At 45.7% G+C, this 21,626-nt stretch overlaps 1 pseudogene; it reads left to right on the top strand.

The window, feature by feature from the left end:
* Positions 1–9,225: 9,225 nt before the first annotated feature.
* On the top strand, positions 9,226–9,629 carry LOC147750833 (large ribosomal subunit protein eL34 pseudogene; annotated as a pseudogene).
* The last annotated feature ends 11,997 nt before the right edge of the window (positions 9,630–21,626 follow it).

The following is a 21,626-nucleotide window of genomic DNA, read 5'->3' as shown; positions in this document are numbered from 1 at the left end:
AGTGTTTGCCGTAAATGAAAACATGAAAATGTTCACATGCCCACACCACTGCAAGACTTTCCTTCTCGGGGTGTGAGTATGCCCTTTCAGGATCGGACAATCTGCGACTGGCATAGGCAACGATGCGCCGCTGGTCAGAGTCATCGTCATATTATGCTAAAATGGCCCCCAGCCCCACGGGGCTAGCATCGACAGTGATTTCCGTTTTCCTTCTTGGATTGAAATATGAGGGATTGTTGGCGGACTCCACTGCATGCTTGATTTCTCTGAACGCCTGTTCACACTGGGGCGTCCAGTCAAACGGCTGGCCTTGATAAGTGAGGATGCGAAGAGGATGGCTGATGGTCGCATAATCCCGGATGTAGCGGGCACAGTAGCTGGCCATCCCTAGGAACGATCTTAGTTCACTGACATCCTGAGGACTCTTGGTGTTGTTCAGGGTCGCTATCTTGTCCAGATCAGGTTTCATTCCTGCATCTGAGAAGATGCGGTCAAAGAATTTTAAAGTGGACTGGTGGAACTCACACTTGTCTTTGTTTAATGTCAGGTTCGCGTCTAACAAGGCGTGGCAGATGCGGTCAAGTGCTATATTATGTTCACGGACATCAGATCCATATACAAGAATGTCGTCGCTGTAATTTAGCGTGTTGGGGATATGTTGAATAATTTGCCGAATCGCCTCCTGAAAAATTTCTGCGGCCGATGACACCCCGAAGCTCAGTCTCTTATATCTGAAGAGTCCTAAATGGGTTGGGAATGTGGTGATACATTGGGATTTGACGTCCAACTCCAGCTGATGATAGCCTTTGTTTAAATCCAGCTTCGAGAACACCCTCGCTCCGTTCAAAGCAGAGATCATGTCGCTTAGATGTGGCCCAGGATGGCGTTCCCTCTCGATTGCGGTGTTGGGCAATCGCATGTCGACACACAGTCTCACCTTGCCGGTGGTGCCTTTCTTGGGCATGATAAACACTGGCGAAACCCAAGGAGTCGGACCATCCGTTCGTTCAATGATGTCAGCGGACAGGAGGTCATGAAGTTCATCTTCAACGGCCTTCTGGAGATGGAATGGTACACGTCGAGGTTGCTGAGCCACTGGCCTAATCTGTTTGTTAATGTGGAGATGTATTTGACAATCCTTCATCTTCCCTAGCCCTTGAAACAGCTTGGGAAACTTGCTGACAATGTCTTGGTCATCGTTGACTTTGAAGAGGATCTCAACCAGGCGGAGGCGCTCTGCTGTTAGTAGGCTGAGTAGACAGTCCGCCTCCGGGCCTTTGATGACGTGTATGACTGCCGGTATGGTGATGACGTCATGTTGTAGTGTCGTAGGAAATTTTCCCAAGCATTGAAGTGGTCTCTTAGACATCCAAGTAAAAACTCGGACTGGTGCAAATGTCAGTGACTGTTTAGGCCTCATCCTCTCATATTCTGTTACTGGAATATAGTTCAGCGAGGCCCCACTATCTAGCACAAATTTGGTGTCATGATTCCCTACCTTTATGTCTAAACGTGGATATTTTTTTTAGTTGGTCAGGGTCCGCAATCATGTTCACGTATTCAACTGTATACACAGAGTCTCTGGATGAGGATCTAGAGTCCCGGGATGGTGATCTACGTTCCCACCTGGATCTTCGCGATTCTCGACTTGAGTGAGATGAGCCTGAAGATTCAGTGGGCTTTCCTTGAACAGCCCTTATGTGGTGCTTTCTGGTGTCCAAGCGAGACGACCTGGTCGGTTCACTTCGCCTCTCTTTGTGATAGTCCCCACACATGGCTTCGAAGTGGTTCGTCCGTCCACACTTCCTACATCTCTGACCCATGGCAGGACAGGCATCCACATGAGGGTAATCATATCCACATCTGTAGCATTTTCTTGTCTTTTCTGGTCTTCTTTCTCTTCGCCCAGGTTCTCACCTTTTTTGCTCTGAGTATCTTTGATAAGATGACGGCTGTGATCTTCGCTGCTTATCTTTCGAGCTTCTTCGACTACTGCCTTTGGCTTGGACACAACGGACTTGTTCATGGCTCACATGGCGCCCGGTTTCAATGTTAGTGGCGTGTTCCTCAGCTTGATCAAAAATGCGTGTCATTTCTTCAATCTCATCTATGTTGTCAGGTTTTCTTAGCAGTCGCCTTCTGAGAGTTTCTGAATGGCACCTGTCTATGATTTGCGATTTTATGGCAGCATCTGTTGAAAAGGTGTTGAATTCACAATGCCTGGATAGCCGTCGCAGTCGGGTGATGAAGGCACTCATCGCCTCGTCCTTTCCTTGGCGCGCTTGGTGGAACGCATGACGTTCGTAGTCCACGTTTCTTTTGTGGAGAAATTTCTTGTTCAGCGCTTCGCGCACTTTGTCATAGGTGTCTGCATCTGCAGGGGGAAGGTCCTTAATTATTTTGTTTATCTCTCGACCTGCCAGGTTGCGGAGGGCAATCAACTTCTCTTTGTCAACAGTCACTTTAGATCCCTCCATGTAATTCTCAAAATCTTCGAGCCACTCTTGCCACATGGGGCCCATGCCCCATCCTGTGGTCAGTGTTAAGGGTTCCGGGGCACGCAGGTGCGACCCTCCTGCGACAAAGGGCTTGACCTTGTTTCGCTGTGGGGATACATTAGGGTCACCATCTTGGAGGCGCGTGCTTCCTGCCTTTTCTGCCTCTAGCCAACCTGTTCAATGATGCTTGTGTCGGTTAATTACGATCGTGTCTCTTTCCACGCAGCTTGACTTTGCTTGTGCTTGCTTATCTGGCCCACTTTTGTCGGTTTACCTATGCCAGGTGTGTTGTTTCACTGGAAAAGGACTATGCCTGACTTCAAGATGGCCACCCCATACCAACCAATGGGCATGTCCTCACAGCTGCCTGACTCCAAGATGGCTGCCGTTACTATCAGCATGCAGTATCTTCTCTCTGCTCATTCAGAGCCCCCAGGTCACTCAGGACTCACCAGCAGACGACTCCCGGGGACAGCAGACCTCCGGATTCGGTCTTCTTCGACCACCGCCACAGTCAGGAGAGGTTGGGGTGGGCTCCCGCCTTGCTGCTCTCACTGCAGCGATCGAGCGGCGACACGATGCCAAAGCTCACGCATCAGGCGGGAGATTTCTGATGCCGGCTGCTTCGGAGGCTCCGGTTCCACCGCGCTCGGCTGCACTCACCGCCGGACTTCTTTGGGGTCACGTTCCTCACTCGAGGCAATGATCCTGAACTTCTTGGAGCACTGGACAGAGTCGGAGTGGGCTCCCGACCTCTGTTCTCTTCTCACACGCCGGATCACACGCATCCGACGGGGTCACGTTTCGGCACAAACTGCTCTCTCCCTTCGAGCGTTCCAGCACTTGCTGCTGCGCCTCCCTCGAGCGTTTCAGCGCTCGTTACTCCCTCGAGCGTTTCAGCACTCGTTACTACGGCTCCCTCTTCACTCCTGACCACTACTGGAGGGACAGGGTCACCGGCTGCTGGCCTCTCTCTTAGGCAAACAAAACAGGTGATGGACAGAATGTGGATCAATGTCACACATTCATCCCAGTCAAAAGATCTGGGCCCAAATCCATCGTTTTTTTGCACTCCACACCACCCTGGGTTAGACAATGGCGATATGCAAATCAGCTCTGACCCTGTGCCCCATGGGAACAGTCCAATCGGAACTTCAAAAGCCATGTCCTTCCCAGAACGGAATCAAGCATCCGAGGACCGGACTGGTTTCGAGGTAACACCTCTCATCAGCCCGGCTAGCTTGACTCCAGTGGTGTGGAGTGCCTGGGACCCACGTCTGAGCATCCCCAACGCACTTATGGCGGCAATTGCAAACAAAACAGGTGATGGACAGAATGTGGATCAATGTCACACATTCATCCCAGTCAAAAGATCTGGGCCCAAATCCATCGTTTTTTTGCACTCCGCACCACCCTGGGTTAGACAATGGCGATATGCAAATCAGCTCTGACCCTGTGCCCCATGGGAACAGTCCAGTCCGAACTACATCACCTGTTTTGTTTGTAATTGCCACCATAAGTGCGCTGGGGATGCTCAGACGTGGGTCCCAGGCACTCCACACCACTGGAGTCAAGCTAGCCGGGCTGATGAGAGGTGTTACCTCGAAACCGGTCCGGTCCTCGGATGCTTGATTCCGTTCTGGGAAGGACATGGCTTTTGTAGTTCGGACTGGACTGTTCCCATGGGGCACAGGGCCAGAGCTGATTTGCATATCGCCATTGCCTAACCCAGGGTGGTGTGGAGTGCAAAAAAACGATGGATTTGGGCCCAGATCTTTTGACTGGGATGAATGTGTGACATTGATCCACATTCTGTCCATCACCTGTTTTGTTTGCAATTGCCGCCATAAGTGCGCTGGGGATGCTCAGACGTGGGTCCCAGGCACTCCACACCACTGGAGTCAAGCTAGCCGGGCTGATGAGAGGTGTTACCTCGAAACCGGTCCGGTCCTCGGATGCTTGATTCCGTTCTGGGAAGGACATGGCTTTTGTAGTTCGGACTGGACTGTTCCCATGGGGCACAGGGTCAGAGCTGATTTGCATATCGCCATTGTCTAACCCAGGGTGGTGTGGAGTGCAAAAAAACAATGGATTTGGGCCCAGATCTTTTGACTGGGAGGAATGTGTGACATTGATCCACATTCTGTCCATCACCTGTTTTGTTTGCAATTGCCGCCATAAGTGCGCTGGGGATGCTCAGACGTGGGTCCCAGGCACTCCACACCACTGGAGTCAAGCTAGCCGGGCTGATGAGAGGTGTTACCTCGAAACCGGTCCGGTCCTCGGATGCTTGATTCCGTTCTGGGAAGGACATGGCTTTTGTAGTTCGGACTGGACTGTTCCCATGGGGCACAGGGTCAGAGCTGATTTGCATATCACCATTGTCTAACCCAGGGTGGTGTGGAGTGCAAAAAAACGATGGATTTGGGCCCAGATCTTTTGACTGGGATGAATGTGTGACATTGATCCACATTCTGTCCATCACCTGTTTTGTTTGCAATTGCCGCCATAAGTGCGCTGGGGATGCTCAGACGTGGGTCCCAGGCACTCCACACCACTGGAGTCAAGCTAGCCGGGCTGATGAGAGGTGTTACCTCGAAACCGGTCCGGTCCTCGGATGCTTGATTCCGTTCTGGGAAGGACATGGCTTTTGTAGTTCGGACTGGACTGTTCCCATGGGGCACAGGGTCAGAGCTGATTTGCATATCGCCATTGTCTAACCCAGGGTGGTGTGGAGTGCAAAAAAACGATGGATTTGGGCCCAAGTCTTTTGACTGGGTTGAATGTGTGACATTGATCCACATTCGGTCCATCACCTGTTTTGTTTGCAATTGCCTCTCTCTTAGGCGGCAGGTCCACTCTGCGGCGTTTTCTTCTTTTCAGCGCCAAACGGGACAGGGCACTCTTGTGGGATTCGGTAGGCTGTATTTATGCCCATCCCACTCTCGTCGCCAGTTGTAGTGTCTTGGAGCCAATGACGACAGACACTTTATTAATATTTGGTTAGCCTTTATTTTCTACTTCTTATCTCGTCCCTGTCCCTACTCTATCTGCCCCCTGTCCGGTCTATTCTCTTCCTCTTCCCCTCACCCAGCTAGCTCCGCCACCCCGACTACTAGACTGCTAACTACATTTTACCCACCATGCTATCATGGCTGTAACAGGAGCCCCCATGACAATCCTCTACAGAAAGGGCGATTTATCTCATTATCTCATAGGAGCTCCACTTTTATTGTGGCCTTCGGGTGTATGTGCGTGTAACGCACCTACTGCTGCATTAGAGCTGCAGCACGTTTTAGGCGAAAGGTGATGCCCGGAAACCACATACGTGAGCGGGACAGCCAAATTAAGACCCCAACCGTACGCTTCAATGAAAGACTTTTCGGTTGACTTAATTTCGCTCGTCGACAAACCCCATTGCAGTTGTACCCTCGGGCCGCCTTTGCTAACATTTTTGCTGTGTCCAACCTTTCACACTAGATGGAGCCCTTACTCTGTTAGATTGACTGTTGTAGCACCCACTGGCACAATCCCAGATACATACTGCTACCCCCCTTCAACTCGGCACAAAACTCGGGCAATACGTGCACTTTACCTCCTCACCTGTTCCTCGCATCTGCTGGTGAGTGCGGGTAGTGGCAGCTTTAAGTTGAGGCACGCTGTGCCCGCTCTGCTCGACACAAAAGAACATCTGAGGCGGAGGTGGCACGAGTTTCTAATCCTCGTTTCCCGGCATGGGGGCACCGTGGGCATGTATCCTGTAAAAACAAACGTCCTCCGTCTATTGCTTACTATTTTATTTTATTTCCATGGTAGCTCTTTGCTGAGCTCCCATGTTGGTACGAGCGTCTGGTATACAAGCAGCGCGGATCTGATCTAACGCTCCACCCTGCCCTCCTTGCCAGGGTCGGCACGCAGCCGCAGCGTGAGATGACCTGATCAGCCTGGGCCACCGACTCCTCGCGCCCCTAGGTGGCACCGCTGCCATACCACGATGTGCGAAACCTGCCTGAAGCCCCATTGGAGCACCGGTCCTTCTGCGGGGGCGCCACCATAAGTGCAGCGACGTTGATCACTACTATACTAAGGATGTTTGGGTCTCGGGCGCCTTCTATCCTCTCTATTTCCCTGAACCTCGCCTTGCATGGCGGCAAACAATATTCGCGTAGCCCTGTTTCTTACCTCCTTCGATGTCAGCGGGGGCACTGCCGCCCGCCCCGACCTTTGTCCTCTCGGGGGCACCACCGCCCGCCCCGACTGCAGCCTGGTTCCGACCTAGCTGCTGTTCCTTCCTTGTCTCAGCTGCTTGCGCCAACCTCTGCCAGCTGCCCTGGGTCTCTCCGTCGTGAGCACCGCCGTTCTGGCTTGAGGTGCATTTGGGTCGCTGTTCTGGCACCCTGTTTGGCCTCGGTCATGCTTTGTCTTGCGAGTAGGAAGGGGGAACCTTCGCTTCCGGCTCTTGCTCGGTCGGTCCTGCTAGTTCCTTCCCCCTTTGAGACTGCCTGACGATGTGGGGTTCTTTGCTGCTGCTGGGCCATGGCGGACTCGACGTCCGTTGGCGCCAGTCCACCCTGCTCCCTACTGTGCCGGATGATGCGGCGGGGGCTTCTGCCTTCGGCGTGGTTGCCGCACCTGGTTGAACCCATCCCCGGGGTGCAGGGTGCTGCGTGGTAGGCTTCTGCTCGCCGATTTCCTGCTCCTCGCTCCTATTGGTGGTGCTGGGCGGGGAGCTCCGGGCCGTCTTTTTCGCTCCTACAAACGGAACGGGAGGGGGCACCCCAGACGTCTCTGGAAAACCCTTGTTCTTCTTCGGGCAGCAGCGGCCGGTTCCTCATCACATGGGACCCTCGGACCTAAATGGAACCCTTCGACAAGATTGTGCTCCAACGCCGTTGCTGCTCCCCGCTCCGTGAAGATAGGAGCTTGCCTGGGGGAGCAGCACTTATATGCCCCCCTTCTCGCCTTCCCGCCGTGTAGGCCCCCTTTCCATTGGGTGGTTTGTATCCCGCTGTGTCCCCCATTGGCCGGGTGGGGGGGGGAGTTGGTATCACTTTGTTGGCTGCTGGCGGGGGGCGGGGGAGGAGCTCGGGGCCTATCTATCGGCCTTTGTCCCGCTTTGCGCGCCAAAAAGGCAGGCCCCCACTGGTTGTCCGGGGACGCAGTGCTGGTTATGGCGCCGGCTCTCGAGCCCCCTTCGGGAGCAGCCTCTGCAACAGCATGGCTCAGAGTTTTGGGAGGGTACTATTGAATTCAATCTTTAGGACTAATGTCTGCAGTAACTGGGCAATGAAAGGGGCAAGATGAGGGCAGTGGAGTCTGTAGTTGGTGAGGGGTCCATCACTAAAAGTGTGCATGATGTACGTATAAGTGGTTAGGACATGGTTTAATGCAAAAAAGAAGTCCTAATTACAGTCGAGTAACATAAGTCTGCCATGCTGACCGGTAATGATGCTATGGTCAATGGTAGGTGTAGGGGGATAAAGTGGGTGCTGTGGGTCTGGGGAAGATAGGGTTGGTGTGATCAGCAATGCTTAGGTTTTTTTTAAAGGCCAGCAGTCTACTATCATTAACTTGAAATGTGATTGTTTCACTCTATGACCATCTCGAATTTCTGAAACCTTACATGCTCAAAGTTCAGACTAGAAATTGGAAAGAAAAAAAGTTGAGTATTGATTTGTGTTTTCACATATTTGTAGATGTCAGCTCTGAAGGTCTCTAAGTTTTCTAAACTGAAGAATAATGGGGTCATTTTAATTTCCATATGCACATTGTAGGAGTGTTTTTTCTTTGCTCATGTGTTTTTGTGAATTCTGCACCTTAGGTGTTGACATTGGTTGTACAGAGGAGTTGCACAAAACCGTAAAGAAACTTTTATCCGAGCCTACGTTGCAATTGCATTAGAGGGGTGGATTTACAAGCCCTTTGCGCCGCTTTTACGCCGCCGTTGTGTCACTTTTGTGCGGGGTATTTACAACGTCACGCATCTCCCAGATGCATCACGTTATAAAGCCCTGCACCAGAAGAGGCGTACCATCGCAGGGGGAAGCATTCCGGCACAGGAACGCCTCCCAAAAGTGGCTGAGTGAAATCTACAAGATTTCACTCAGTCACTTTTGGGCCCATGCTGCGTCAAAACCCTGCGCCTACTTGAAGCAGGCGTAAGGATTGACGCAGCATTGTGCACATAGGGCCCTCCCGACCATTGCTGGAGCTGCGTCGCGCTTGCGACACAACTCCAGCAATGCGACGCATCTGTGCCGTTTTTGCCCCATGGTGCGCCGCATTATAAATGCGGCGCATCAAGGGTGGCGGCGCACAATTACTTGGGCATCCCTGCCGATATGCAGGGATGCGCCAGTAATTGTAAGTCTGCTCCATTGTGACTAGATTGAAAGTCTTGTGCTGTGGGTGTGACTGTGATAAAAGGACGCTAAAATGCGTTGCGAACTGTGTTGACATGCGTGAGAGCTCATTGTCAATGGGGGCCAAGAGTTATTTTGGTTTCGACTTTTCTTTCATAAAATTTCCTCCACTTCAATGCCAACTAATATGTCCCCATATGTCCTTGCATCAGTTGAGTAAAGTCCCTCGCACATTTTTTAAATACATTAGTTTATTGGGCGTGCAAATTAGTTTTTAGAGATGATCGGGTATTATATTTTAAAAGCGTCAACTATGTCCAATAAAAACGACCCTCTTAAAATGTCTTGCATTCATGCTGTTACTTTTTCTTCCGGCTACAGCTGTTGCAGGTTGAAAAATGGTTCAACCTTTGACATACCGCCGTAGGCTGTCCTACAACACCATCTCAAACAAAACCAGACTATCCCGAACTCCAGGTAACAGGATTGTCTATCTGTACAGCAAGAAGGTTGGCAAAGCCCCAAAGACAGCATGTGGTATCTGCCCAGGAAGGCTACGTGGTATCCTTGCTGTTCGACCTAAAGTGCTAATACGACTGTCTAAGACTAAGAAGCATGTCAGCAGAGCCTATGGCGGTTCCATGTGTACAAAATGTGTACGCGACAGGATCAAACGCGCTTTCTTAATTGAAGAGCAGAAGATCGTTGTCAAGGTGTTGAAGGCACAAGCACAGTCTCAGAAACCCAAATAAACATTTATACCATCCAGATGAAACATTCATACTGTTCAAAGCTTTGAATTTGGCTGGATGATATTCGTAAAGCTCGCTAAGAATATCTGACCTTTCCAAAGAAGATACTTTGAATGACCTCTTTAAAAAAAAATAAACCTGTAAAACTGCTCTAGTGCGACATAAAAAACGCAACATATTGATTAATGTCATAATTTGCTGATATTGTGATCCCTAACTGCAAAGTAAAAAAAAAAATACCGAAGATGTTTTGTGCATCTGCTTCTGTGACCTACAGTTTTCAGAACCTTAACTTGATTCTTTTTTCTCTGCAAAAGAAGCTCACTGTAGTTGTACATTTTAAAATGTGCACGACGCAATTTGGAAATGGCTTTAGGTGTGGAATTATAGTTATAGAATGCAGAGCCATTAAGAGGAACAAGGAAAGATAAATTGAGCAATAAACTATACATCTTATGTCTAGGTGAACCCCCAGGGTTAATTTTTCATTGCGACACATACATCCAGAGTGCTATCTATCTTTTGCTTCAGGTGGATTGCAATGATTGACTAAATCATTGGGGAAAAGAGGGAGCCAGTTACATTCATCTGATCCAATACACCAATACATCTGAATACCCATCAGAGATATTTATACAGCCTTGTTTCCCTTTTAGGTAATCTATACGTTTATCAAGGACAAGCACCTCCTCCTAAATATTTTTTAAATGATTTTCTCGCATTGTGTTCATATATGACTTCTCACTCTAAATAATGCGTGCTAACAAGGTTGTTGTATCAGTTCGACCTTAACTATTGTCCTATCTCCAACATCCCAACGTTAGCTAAACTCTTAGGAAAAATGTGCCCACTTACAGCTCGGAAATCATATTGAGCCATTCCAACTCGTCAACCTTATGTCAATCTGGCTTCCGACCAGGTCATAACACTGAAACAGGCCTGGTCCATATTGTTGATGACAACCTACACTCACTCAATCAGAATAAATCTAGCCTATTACTCTTACTTGACCTGTCAGTGATGTTTGACACAGTCATTCATGATACCCTGCTTAATCTTTTAGAACAAAAAATGGGCCTCTATGATACTGTGCAAAAATGGTTGTCCTCTTTCCTCCACAAGAGAACTCAGGGCTTTCCAAGCAACCAAGTTCTCTCTGATCTGGTGCCAGTGTCGATGAGTGTACCTTAAGATTTTACTGTCTCCCTGACATTGTTTAATCTGTACATTGAGCACCCTAACTAAAATCCTCAAACTTGCACATATATCCTACCACGTGTGTGTGGATGACGCTCAGTTTTACATGAAAATCTCCTCTTCCGATGACATCAATATACTCAAAAACATCTTGAGTAAAATGTAACATTGGCTGACCCTCAACCACCTCAAACTCAATGTCCTCAAAGCAGACTTACTTCTGATTTCTCTGTGCATCATCACTCACAGTATTTAAAGGCTGGCTCCCACATCTCATTGCCTTACATTGCACCCCACACCTCATTGACTCTGCTAAATCCTTAGGTATACCCTGGACAATACCCTCTCCATAAAAAATCACATCAATGCTGCCAGCAGAGGTGCCAACTTGCAACTACATGCTCTAAGGAAACGTAAAACGTACCTCCTCTAGGCAGACTTCAAAACAGTGGTTCAAGCAATGGTACTATTAAAATAAGCCTTTGGAAGTGCTACACTTGTGGGCCTCCCAAAAATCACAATTGCACCACTTAAGCCCACTATCAATGCTCCAAGAAGGGTCATCACTGGATCAAAACAAAAGTAAGTGATCATATCTCCCCGACCTCCAATCCCTGAACTGGCTACCCTATGAAACTAGGATCCACTTCAAAATTGTCTTTATGGCCTACAAAGAGCTGCACTTTAGTACCCCCTCCCTCGTAACTGGCCCAGAAACTGAGGCTACTGCATGGAAACAGACCTTCCAGAAGTACAAGTTCACAACTACAATAATCACAAAAAGTTTGCAAAAAGAAAATATGCAATCGATCTTTCTCACGAATCACCCCAAAAATCTGGAACTCTCTCCCGCCTGATATTCTCCATCTTTTGGAAAGAACTAAAAACGCTACTTGCAAACAAATGCCTTTATGGCTATGAAAATTTGTCTATTCTATCATGACCAGCTCTTTCCTTCCAAGGCACTGTTGTTTTGATTCTGTCCATGCTTACTGGTTTCTGTTTGACTTTCACCTTTTGTTTATGTGTCTTACATTCTACATTGATATAAAGCCTACAGTCTTTGTAACATACCTTTAATTGCTATCCTTGTAAAGTCTCTGTCAGCCGAAAGAGTCTTGTTCGCACTATATAAAACTCTATAATAAATAAATAAATAGCTATCTTTTTGCCATTCCCTCCACATTCCCAATCCCACCCATACACCAATAGCTCCTGGGTTTAACAAGTGAAAACAAGCAACTTTTCCAACCTTTGATTAAAAAAAGCATTGTGAACAAGTTTTAGGTCTTTAGAGGACTTTTACTATAGTATTCTCTAGACATTATCATAACAGAAAAGTGTAAGTAGGTATCGGAGAGCACATGGTGTAAAGCAGCCATGGTACCCTATATTACTTTCAACAAGCACAGTAACATTTGCTTTCAGGGATTGCGCTATTGCCATATTATGAACATTAAGGGCCTGATTACGAGTTCAGCGGTCCAATCGCGGTGCCGCCGTAGTGGCAGTTTGAAGAAGATTGATGTGGCAGACATCTCCCACCTGCCGTATTTTTATGTTCCATATGTGTCAGTGGTGGCCTTTTAAGGGGCAGTGATTTTTTAAAAATATTTGTCAATGCAGTGTTGAATATACACAGATGAATTACACATGTGAAAATGATACCTACTACCCATCGTTGGAGTCAGGACCATTTGGGCTCAGTCTAGTCAATGGGTAAATAGTACTAAATGGACTTACCTGTATTTCAGCACCAAAAGGGTCTTTTTCTTCAGGGTCAAGATGCTGCTGTGAAGAGACGAGCAGGAGAAAGAGATCCACATTTGAAACTGAAGGGAAGAAAATAAAAAATTGGGTAAGTACCACCCCACCTTCAACTCCGGCAACTCGAAGCAGGCGGTCCCACTGCCACGGTTGGCTCGTCGGAAATACCAACTCATAATTCGGACGGCAGTGAAACGTCTCTGTACCACCCAATGACAGCTGCTTTTCCCCAACCAACGCTGCAGCGGTTGACGAATAGCTGTGGGTGTCGGTAGTCTTTCGAACAGCGATCTGATAACATTATAATATGGCAGGCAGACTACCTTGTTGGTGGTGGTGAATCGGATGTCAACACTACAGCGGCGGTGGGACCAACAAACTCGTAATCAGGCCCCAACTACCTCAATGTTGTATGTGTCTATGTGATATCAGTAATGTCTCAGTGTTGTTATCAATGATGTAATTTGAAATGTCATCAATGATGTTATCAACCATATCATTTCACATGTCATGACTGTTGTAACATGTATTCATGAACCTCGAATAAGGTTAACGTCATAATCAACCTGTTTGTCTTATTAATATTGCACTTTTACACTATACGGGGTTGTCCCAGTGATGCTTGCTTGTCATACCCATGTGATGTGACTCACTCGCAGTTCTGGAGGGAACTTGTCGCTCATGCGCAGTACAGCTAAAATGGCCGCTTTGTTTCTCACATGCTCTTCGCTTGCACCGCTGCTTCGGCACAGCTGTTTTGTTTTGCTTAACTCCTAATGCTATAGTTTTTATAAAATAAGGGGTGTAGTATAGCCAATCATGGTATACAGTGTATTCATTTTTTCTGTGTTTCTAAATTGTTTTCGCTTACTTTTCATGAAACACTCTCCGGGGGCCTGGGAGAGGTGTGCCACTCCATCTTGGAAGCCCGTGCGGTACCAATCACGTGATGGGGGAAAAGAGAGTCTTGCAGCAGTGGAACTACGCCAGCTGGCTGCCGAAGCTAAGATGCTCCTGGGAAACTGACCCATACCCAGCGAGAAGAAATCAACTAGTACCTGCACTTGATACATTTGTGATGTTTTTCTGTATGCTCTATTGTATTCTGGATTTCTATGCCATGGGAACTGGAATGTAAGGGGTGGGTTCAAAAATTTAATATTTGGTCTGGGAAAGTTCAAATTATAGGTGGTGTCATGACCTAACCACCTCTCTCGTCCAATCCGAAGTTGGGGATCCTTACACTTGCAACATTGGTGGGTGGTACACTGACCCGAAACAGTATAACTAGCCTAGGTTTAGCTAGAGAAATTGTCCGACTTATCCGAATAGCTGACCTGTCACTGACCCTACGAACTCTATAGGTGATTGATACAGAGAGCTGTGGAGCACTCGGTCCGTAATTTCCACAAACTCAGTCTGGGGTGGAGAAACCTTAAGTGCTGTTGAAGCACTTTGCTGGGAGATTCGAGGAAACAATCGGGGTTATTGGCAGATTCTTTGCATAGAGGGAGTAGCGCAGGCGTTGCATCCGAAGCTGCAGGTGTTGGTCTTACCCTTTGGTGAGCCCAGTCCTGATCCAAATCCTGGAGTGATCCTGTCTTGACTGTCCATGAGCTGTACCTGCTCGCCTACTGGCATCCTAAGTCCTTGAGGGTCCCTTCCCGCCTTTCCCAACTGACCCGTGGCCAGGGTTAGTCTCCGTCCTGTTCTAGGTAAATATATTCCGTGTGGGTGTTTCTCTATCTAAATCTTTCTCTCTCTCCCATTTCTTAAATAAAGCAAACTTGCCTATGTCAATTTCTCTGTCATTTGACTCTCACATAAAGTATTTTACTAGCATGTTCCATTTCTTCTCCCTACCTATAGTCAAATACTGAACTGTTTAAATATATAGTATGTTCCATTCTTACCCTCCCCATAGAAAATAAGCCCTTGTTGGTACAGAGACTTTCATGAGTTTCGTTTTTTCTCTTAACTGTCAGAATATTTGAATAGCTTTCTTTGATTAGTATGTTCCCTTTCTTTACCCGCTTTTAGTAACGTTGTGAAAGTCTGATAAACTAAATTAGCGTGTTCCTTATTTTTTCTCCTTTTATTCTTCGATTTATAGATGATTCTTACTTTGATTCATAGTTACACTATATTATTGATTTTAGTTATAGATGTTTTGATCTGTGTGAATATCATTCTCATGGCATATGAAGAAAATGATGATTAGATAAAGGTTTTGAAAACGTCTTGCGTTTGTGGTTATTACAAAAGTACAAACATTTTACAAATGTATATGGTATTTGGTTTGTGTTATCTTCCTACCCTCTGATAGCTCCTGATCCATTGTGATCTTAGGTACCTGTGACAAGGAGTGGTAAGTCAGGTACACGGAAATAAATATAAAGGAACAAGGATTACTGATAGCGGTGTGTAGGTTACCTGACCAATGAAATATAGTGATAAATATGTTATGGGCCCAGGGGTGCATGTTTGGTAAAATAAGAGTTGGGTGACCTGCGCGCTCTATCAGTAATTTTCTGGTAGCAGAGGTATGGTTAGGACTAGTTAAGATAGGTAGATAAATTACTTGCTGATAAACTGTGAAAAATTAAAAGTGCTGCTAAAAATAATTGCTGCTAATAATTTTTTCCCCAAAACCGATCGGATGTATAAATACTGTTTTGAAATGTTATGAAATGTTTTTATAATTTATGAAATGCTGCTATATTAAGTGTTTATTAACAAATTGTTAGTGATTGTTATATGTTGTCTGGAAATTCCCCGGGGACAGAATAGCGGGTGATGAGTAGAATCCACTCCGCGGAGAGGTCACTTGCTGTGAGGAAAATTAGTGCATGGTTAGGCAGAACTGGAAGCGCTAATTAGGGATTTCTGAATGAGTAGTTGAATAAATGATAGCAACGAGTTCGCTAGTGAAACTTCAGTTGTGATATAACCTAGTAAGGGTGACACGAGGAAGGAGTAGTAGGTTCATCGAAGCTTGAGTGATAGCAAAGGAGTTGGCTGGTGAAACTTTAGACTTAGTATATATACCGGAAAGAGTGGATGAGTCAAAGAAGTAACAGGTTCTCTAATGCTTGTATGAAGGGTAGGCAGAAGGGTCTATCAGTAGTGTATGAAAAGTAGACAGAAGAGGTTTACTTGCAGTAAAACAAATCTTTTCTTTATAGACTTTCGAGTACAGTGGCAAATGTTATACGTTATATATTAAAACTGAGCACTTGCACTTTAAGAAAAATTCAAAAGTTTCCTCTACCTTGTAAAGGAGGGAGTCGGTCGCGGAGCTGCGCTGACGTCACTCTGTGCTGCGCTGGTATTGGTCAAAACAGCGGGTGTGTAACAAAGCTAGTATTGTAAAGGAGGGGTGAGTGCCGGAGCGTGAGGCCGCGTCTCACGAAAAAGGCTGCGCACCCATTGGTCGAAAACAACTGTAATCACAGTGTTGATTGGTTGTTGAAAAATTGAAAGACGCGCTAGAATTGGAAAAGGATTGTAAACAAAATACGTAGTTTTATACGCAAACTAAGATTATGAAGTATATGTGGTATCCCGAATTTTTACCTTATCCGCAACACTTAGGTTTTCGTAAAGATCAGATGCTAAGAAGAAGACCTTACACTATGTACGGAAGCAAGAGAAAAATGTCTTTCACAGATAGGGTCAGAAATTATTTCAAGAAAGATAAGTCCATTAAAACTAGAGAAGGTGTAATCATTCCACCACCTAATACTCCTGCGTTATTTATGATGTTTGACAAAGGATATCATACCTGTGTATGGTTGGAAGATTGGGTAAAGTATACCAAGGACAGGGGAATCTTAGCATTTCCCCTAGATGGTACCTTTAATAGTAGAATTCTGTTTAATTTGAGGACCCGAATGAATGATTTACACCCCAGACCAAGATTGACGCAATATGAGGCTTTAGAGGAATGGGAAATTGAGGCCTTAGAGCGGGATAGACCCAGAATGGATAAGGGAATAAGTAAATGGTACCCGAAAATGCAGAGAGAAACAAAAGAGAAAAAGATGAACAATGGAGACAGAATATGATGGTTGAGGGATTAATTCCAGTATTTGGTGTAGACGAAACAGTAGTAGGAAAAAGCACAGAAAAAACCCGACACCAGATGGTTGCGGGTGATTCAGAAGACGAATACTTGGAAGATTTATTTATGAAAAATCCACCACCACATGATGAGGAGTCTAGGTCCCTGAGTTCGAAAACCCCCTTTTTCAGACATCCTAGGATAGAAGGGCCAGTACCACTGAAGCGACCGGACTAGGCTGCAGACCTAGTGGCAATGAAGGATCAAGCATGTCAGATCCAACTATTCATTCTTATAGACCGATTTGTGGTGAGGGAGCAAGTAGGACAGTTCCAACTGCCCCGAGTCTTTACCCTCCTTTAGTTCCGCATGTGATACCTGAAACGTCTATGGAAAAGATTTTACAGGAACGAGAAAAGGAAGCCTTAGAGAAACAGAGAATTGAACTCATTCAGAAAATAACCCAGCTAAACACCAGTCCTGAAACTCTGACCATTCCAGTAACTATTGGCCCAGTTCTTCCTCTCTATGGGAATAGACAGGCTAGTCCAAAAACTCCAGTTATTACTCTAGCTGTAGTACCGCCCAGATAAGAGCCTTTAATAATTGATGACCAGACAAGTGAAGTCGAGTCTGTAATTTCCCTAATGGATTTGCCCATAAGAGAACCAGAAGGCAGTGCACAGAGAACCAGAGCCCAGACTAGTGCAAGAGAAGTCCTGATAGAGTCTTCTGCAGGTACTCGGAGTGCCACGGTAGTGACTTTGGAAGAGATAGATCGATGGACCCAAGAATTAGAAAAAATAAATCCTCAGCCAAAACAATTAGATATTTACAAATTAAGAATATAACTGGAACAACTAATGGCTGGGAATGTGGGGCTGGGCAGGTTGAACACCCTTAGTGAGGAAGAGTTATTATTCATCTGTAAAAGCATTACCAGAAACACCAGAGTGTTCCATGAAAAATTAATGGACACAGCAGCTAATATGGGAATAGATGTTAGCAGATCCAAAGTATTACAAAAGCCCTACAGAGCAGAATTTTCTGACAAGGATTTAGAAAACATGAATGTGTCAGGGAAAAAGGTGCAGATAAGAGAATTGCTGCATCTATTACAGAAATGGGGAGATTTAGAAAAATGGAAAACCAGATGGGCAAAGAAAAAGGAAGACAGTAAGGCCAGACAAAGGACTTCTGAATATTTTCTAAAAGAAGTCGACAAGGCAGAGACTTTGTATCATATGAGAGAAATGCCAGGTGGGAAATATGTACATGTTCCATGGTCCCGACAAGATATTGTGTCATTTACGAATGATTTCCCGAAATTATGAGAAAAACAGGTAGAGTGGTATAGACAGGTTGAAAAATTTGTAAAAGTTCAAAAATGTCTTCTGAAGGACTTAGATGGGTTCTTCGACATTGTAGTTCCTGTAGATTTATGGACAGAATGTAAAATTGCAGTTGATTCGCCCAGTGAGGAGTATGACAGGGACTCATGAACCGGAGCTCCCTCCCCGGAGGTGATGAGACAGTATGACAAAGTAATACTGTATTTAAAGGGGAAGGTGCCAGCCAAAGAAACTAATTGGACCTGCATAGATAGAACTACCCAAAATCGTTATGAAACTGTTCACTCTTATTATGAACGACTGTTACAAGGGTTCAAAACTTACAGTGGAATCGATAACATTGAGATGAAGGATATGACCCATTTTATTTATCGATTTGTGTTAGGGCTAAGACCTGAGATCTCACAGTGGATTAGAGATAATAAAATCTGTTGGCAAGGAAAACCTATAGATGAGGTTCTGAAATACGCCAGGTATTGTGAAGATGAGATGGAAAATAAACGGAAAGCATTAAAAGAAAAGGTAATGTGGGCACAAGTGAAATTGGCAGAACAGCAAGAAAAGCAGTTAGGCAAAATTAATAGTAATACCCAGAATACAGGCCCTGGGGGTGGAGGGAAACCCTGAGTAAAGATGAGCCAAGAGGAAGCCCGGAAGAAATTCCCCTGTCACGGGTGCGGTCAGATAGGGCACTGGAGAGACGAGTGTCCCATGCTACAGAATGGTAATGTGCCCAATAATGATTTAAATCCACAGGTGCAGAAAGAGGGGCCACGAAAGACACAGCAGAAGGTAAAGCAGACACAATTGCCTCGCGCACCTAGGCCAAACTACAAGAATAGAGCACAGCAGAATGAGGAAATCGAGGTATGGGAGGATAGAAATGCAGCAACTTCGCAATTCCTGTTGAATGATATGTTTCTTTGTGATGAATATTACTGACGGGGCCTGAGGGGGGAGGACGAGGAGTGCGTACTTGGCGCCTCCTTACCGGTAGACCAGACAGGGCCATACATTGAAGGAAAGGTCGAAGGAAATGACGTCACCTTTCTGTTGGACACTGGTGCTACCCGTTCTACTGTGAGAACAGCAGACGTTCCAAACCTACCCCTCTCGGGAGAAGCAATCCAAGTAGTGGGTGTGTCAAATCAGATAATTAGTACCCCAGTAACTGAACCCATGGAAATCTCAATTGGGAATTTCAAAGAGATGCACAGATTTGTTGTCTGTGATTCCAGTCCTGTGAACTTACTGGGACGTGATTTGCTGTGCAAAATAAACTGTACCATCTTTTGCACACCAAAAGGCGTTGAAATTCAGACCCCAGAAGAAGATGGACTTTACAAATTAATGTTAATAAGGCCTGACTCAGAAATTAAGAAACTGACAATACAAGACTTACCTGAAGAGCTCTAACAGACAGTGAAACCAGAGGTGTGGGATTTCACTGGAAAAGATGTAGGATTAATGGCAAATGTAGACCCGATCCAAATAGCCATAAAAGCAAATGCAGTTTACCCAAATACCAAGCAGTATAAAATTAGTGCAGAAGTGAAAGTAGGGGTTGCCATTGAAATAAAAAGAATATTGGAAGCAAACATCATACAAAAAGTGATGAGCAGTCCTTGTAATTCACCCATAATCGGAATCAAAAAGCCTAGTGGGAAGTACAGGGTAGTGCAAGACCTGCGCAAGGTAAACAAAATTGTTGTCCCTTGTTGTCCTATTGTGCCAAACCCTGCAGTGATTTTGTACCAAATTCCATGGAATGCTGGATGGTTTACCGTCATTGACCTATGTCACGCATGATTTTCAATCTCATTGCATCCAGACAGCAAATTTCTTTTCTCATTTGAATTTGACAGTCATGTCTATGTCTGGAATCGTGTTCCTCAAGGGTACACAGAGAGTCCTTAAATTTTCAATCAGATATTTAAAATATGCCTTGAATCATTAGTCCTACCTGGAGAATCAGTTTTGGTCCAGCACATAGACGACCTCTTGGTGGCGTCTAAAAGTCAGAACGACTGTGTTACTGATACCATTGCTTTATTGAATCATTTAGGTAAAGGTGGACATAAAGTATCACCAGACAAATTACAGTTCTGTACAAATTCCGTGAAATATCTGGGGCACCAGATAGAAAAAAGGTTCTGAAAAGTTACTTCAGAACAAATTAGGATAATTCGAAACATGGAATTGCCAAATACTCAGAAAGAAATCAGAATGTTTCTTGGAGTGGTAGGTTACTGTAGACAGTGGATTGTGGGATTTGCAGTCCTAGCAAAGCCATTAATAAAAATGACAAGGAAAGGAGCCAAAGATCCAGTGGAATGGGATGATGAAAGCATGACATCTTTTGTGAAATTGCGAAACTGTCTATGCACAGCTCCCGCATTGGGAATGCCTGACTATTCAAAAGACTTTGCCCTGTTTTGTGATACACGAGACAACTGTGCACTCTCAGTCCTAACTCAAATTTATGGTCTGACGAGACGTCCAGTAGCATATTTTTCTGCTACCTTGGATCCAGTGGCTGCTGGATTGCCTGGATGTCTGAAAGCAGTAGCTGCAACTTGCATGAGTCTTGAACAAAGTGAATCCATTGTCATGGGACATCCTGTAACTGTATATGTCCCACATGCAGTTGTAATCCTACTGACCCGAACCAAGACTCAGTACCTCACACCTAGTCGGCTGACTTAGTATGAAAGAATCCTGGTGGGTGCAGCAAATGTAATCATCACTAGATGTAATATACTGAATCCAGCAACTCTATTACCGGATACACTGGTTGCAGAAGTCAAAGAAGAGGTTGAGCATAATTGCATTGACCTGACTGAATTTAGCACAAAACCACGCCCAGATATCAAGGAAACGCCCCTGCCTATAGAAAATGTTGAGTTTTTTGTAGATGGTTCATGTTTAAGACATAGGGATGGAGGTCTAAGTGCTGCCTATGCCGTGTGCACTCTAGAAAAAACAGTAGAAGCATCCTACATATTTGGAGTAAAGTCTGCACAAGTAGCTGAATTGGTTGCATTGGCAAGTGCCTGTAAAAATGGGAAAAACAAAAGAGTAACCCTATACACTGATAGCCAGTATGGTTACGGGGTTGTGGATGACTTCGGCCAATTGTGGCTGCAAAGAGAATTTATGACTTCCTCGGGTACCCCTATCAGAAATGGGTAAGTGGTGCAGAACCTACCGGAAGCAATCCAGTTACCAAAATAATTGGCAGTGGTCAAGTGTGCTGCTCACAAATCTGGCAATGACGATGTGACAGCCGGAAAAAGATATGCTGACCAAGTAGCCCAACATTGTGCAAGACATAGAATGTCAGTCAATATCAAATTGGGGGGAGTCGGAAACAGCTGCCAACTTAGGGTGTTTGAGGATGTATCTACTTGGGAGGAACTGAAAGAGTTGCAAAGGGCAGCAGAACCAGAGGAAAAGGAAAGGTGGAAAAAATCTGGTTGTCGGCCAAGGAATGAAGATGGTGTCATTGTCTGTATTGATGGTATGCCTGTGTTGCCAGACAGTTTGATTGCTCCTATGGCTAGACTGATACATGGAGACACACACATAGGGAGAGATGCAATGGTCCGTGTTTTCAAACAGGAATGGTACAATTC

The sequence above is a fragment of the Lissotriton vulgaris genome, chromosome 1_1 (genome assembly GCF_964263255.1).
Source record: "Lissotriton vulgaris chromosome 1_1, aLisVul1.2, whole genome shotgun sequence".
In the NCBI taxonomy this organism is placed as follows: Eukaryota; Metazoa; Chordata; class Amphibia; order Caudata; family Salamandridae; genus Lissotriton; species Lissotriton vulgaris.
The sequence above is the reverse complement of the archived record's forward strand: the minus strand, read 5'-3'. Positions and strand labels throughout refer to the sequence as shown.